The sequence below is a fragment of the Bactrocera neohumeralis genome, unplaced genomic scaffold (assembly GCF_024586455.1).
Source record: "Bactrocera neohumeralis isolate Rockhampton unplaced genomic scaffold, APGP_CSIRO_Bneo_wtdbg2-racon-allhic-juicebox.fasta_v2 cluster10, whole genome shotgun sequence".
Taxonomy (NCBI): Eukaryota; Metazoa; Arthropoda; class Insecta; order Diptera; family Tephritidae; genus Bactrocera; species Bactrocera neohumeralis.
Window position 1 is genome coordinate 17440136 of NW_026089623.1, and position 3546 is coordinate 17443681.

General features: G+C 39.7%; 1 pseudogene; it reads right to left on the minus strand.

Moving 5' to 3' along the window:
* Nucleotides 1–309: 309 nt before the first annotated feature.
* Nucleotides 310–512, minus strand: LOC126765634 (small nucleolar RNA U3; annotated as a pseudogene).
* Nucleotides 513–3546: the final 3034 nt, after the last annotated feature.

Genomic DNA, 3546 nt, shown 5'->3' on the forward strand with positions numbered 1-3546 from the left:
AATTGAAAAAAAAAAAAAATTTTTTTGAATCACCCTAGTATACATACATACATATTTACACATGTTTGTAGGCGAAGCTGCTACAGCGGCAAGGGGTGACAACCGGCGGCTATTACTTTACTTATGCCATAGAAATTCTATTGCTACGAATATGGAAAGGACAACGAAATAATGCAAATATGCATATTTCTAAAGGTCATTAATTTCTTTGAAGAAATAAAAGGAATGAATGATCCTGAGAAGTATAGTCTTAACCTTCAACGGCCAAAGCAGAGCATTTCAACCAAAAGGAATTTATTCATTAAAATCACCACTCAGAAGTCGTTTTATCCGTTGTAAGCGAACGATTTTCGAAGAAACAGCATTTCTAATATGCCACAAGACAAAATTAGAAATGAACTTCTAAAACCTCACGCTGTCAGATAAAACGATATACCTCGTCATCGCGGGTCGATTTCCAAAAAATGTAAATGAAGACTAACTACAGAAATGATCCAGTAAAGTATAGCCAAATGAACCAACGCAGAGTATTTCAACCAAAGGTCACATAAAATAGTTGAGAATTCGCAGAAATGAAAGACAAAGGAAAGAAAAAGCAGTATAACTTCAATAATGCACAAGCATACAAACATACATATGCGCAGCAACAGCAAGGAAAGAGTTAACAATCGGCGATCCATTGTATATTTCTTTCTGCATAACCAAATCATAATTAGGACAACGCAATTAAAGTGTCAATGGTGGTCTAGGTGGTAAGCGCTTGAAAAGTTACGACGAGCACGTAGGTTAGAATCCCAACAAAATTTATTTTTAATTGAATATGTCACCAACCAAAAATTGAAACATTGTTCTACAAAAACAACAACAGCATAAGCATGGCAACATTGTGTTGTTGGTAGAAAAACCGAGCTGTGCCGAAAGAAACGAACAAACGATCGCCGATTGTCACCGCTGTTTGTGTACATTGCAAAGTATTCACATTCAAAAATGAAACGCCGGGATTATGTTGTGCTAATGAAAAAGTGAAATTACCGGCATTGAACAAACCTTCAAAGACTTTAAGATCTTTGGTTTTGGGAGTTACACCTGAGCCGAAGTATTTTTTGGCGAATATAAGTTAGCACAGGTAACCAAACATCCGGCAAAAATATCACTTGCACCGAGTTCGCTGACGGCGCGTCTGCAACTTTACACGTTAATAAGAACTCAATACCGCATTAAGTATGCATCCGGCCATTATGCTGATCGAACACTTTTAGCCTTGCGCGTGACAACAACAAAATAAACGCAAGACAGCAAAGAATTGGGTAAAAAGTTGCTAGTGTAAGCATCTAAGAAGTCACGCGGCCAACAACGTGCAGCAACTAAAGTTAGGGCAAAGTTGTGTAAGTATTTAGACGCTAACGTCGCTCTTATGTAGTTAGTTATTTCAACTCTTCCGCTGAGACCGGCTGCCCTTGGGATTACTAAGGGAAATAAAATTTTCTAAAAACAAATTCTAAAGGAATTGTATTACTGGCGCCCAACGTGGGGCCAAACAAAAAAATCCCTATAAAAGGACACGCGAGTTTGGTCGTGGGTTCGGACCCACCTCCTTACTAGTTTAAATAAAACCATCAGTGCCACCAAATATTATGAACAAAAAATTTTTAAATAAAACTATCAGTGCCACCATAGAAGTGCCACCAAATATTAGGAGCTAAAAATTTTAAACCGTCAGTGCCACCAAATATTATGAACAAAACGAGAAAATTGTTTAAGTGAAATCATCACTGCCACCATAAAGGTACTACAGTAAAAAACTACCAAAAAAAATTTAACATGGGAATATTTATGTAAATAGAAAGTTCAGCAGCAGCTATTCTGAGAACTCCATTCGAGAGTAATATAGTATTCGAATCAGATAATTTGATAAATTGTTAAAATAAATACAATTACAAATACGAAATCAGAGATTTTTTTTTTAATTCTAAACGATGGACTTCCAAACCCTCCAGATCCATCTTCACACCGCAATCCGTACGGCAACAGAACATTCAAGGCAGGAATTCTAGACCCGCATAGATGAGTTGAAAAACAGGCTAGCCAGAATTGAAACCACAATCCAGGTCGTCCAATATGAACCAGTCACAATCCAACCAAACGTAGTTTGTGACGAATCTTTGGATCTGGTAAAAACCATGCCAGAATTCAAGGGCGACCCTACCCGCTATCTTGGAGGCAAGCCGCGCACACTGCCTATAAGGTTTTTGAGAATTTCCAGGGTAGCTCTAGGCACTACCAAGCCGTTGGCATCATCAGGAATAAGGTGCTAGGCGCAGCAGATGGTGTTCTGTCGTCCTTCAACACCATTTTAAATTTTCATGCAATTATTTCACGGCTAGACTTCGCCTACGCTGATAAGAGGCCTATCCATTTGATAGAGCAGGAATTCTCCACTTTGAGGCAGAGTAAACTTTCAGTGATAGGATTCTACGATGAGGTTGAAAGGAAGCTGACCCTAATAATTAACAAAACCATTATGACCCATGGTGGAAATGCCACCCTAATAGAATCACTCGATAATAAGTACCGCGAAGACGCTCTTCGTGCTTTGTGCAACATATTGTTTTCCTCCAGGCCTAGCAATCTCCCCTCTGCATTAGCTTTAGCACAAGAGCTTGAATCAAATCAAGCTAGGTCAATATTTGTCCAGTCCTTTAACAGGCAAACCATTCAGGCTCCCAACCAATTTTCATATTTACCACAATACCGAACGATTCGGCCTGACCAACAGCGACAAACTCAGGCACAAAGGGTCGTACCAATGGATGTAGATCCATCGCTCTCAAGGTTCAGACAAAATGGACCCCCACCAATAAACAGGAATGACGAGAGGGTCCATCAAGGAGCCTATCCAAGGGATCCTCGTCCGGGTATTGGCAACCCCAACCGAAACACCACTCAAACCTTCGGAAAACAGGTACCAGATTTTTTGAGTAGGGAAAGGCCAGAGAAAAGACCACACGGGAGTGGCCAGCAGGCACTACCAAAGGTACAAAGGATAAACAACCTTATCCATGAGCAGGATGAGTCTGAAGGAGAATATTGGAATAATGACAATAATGATAATTATCACCAGAGCGAGGTTTATGAAGAATTTAAACCAGTCGAATACCAAAACGAAGCAAATGACGAGGTGAATTTTTTAGGGCAAAATCCCTCTTACCCTACATCGAGCGGACAATCGGGGAAGAGGTATAAAGTTCCTTATCGACACTGGTGCCGCGAAGAGTTACATAAGATATCTCAACGATCTAAAGGAATCAAACCTGAAACCGCACCTTTACAGCCAAATCCATCCACGGCACAACTGAAATTGACAAATATTGTACCATCAATATTTTTAACAAAAATACCAGATTTTTAATCCTACCCAACGTGGACACTTTCGACGGTATCATAGGTTTTGACCTATTAACCGAAGTGAACGGTAAAATAGATTGTAAAAACGGTCTTCCTAGTTATAATGGTGGGCAGGAAAGGCTCTTTTATCACTATTGCCCG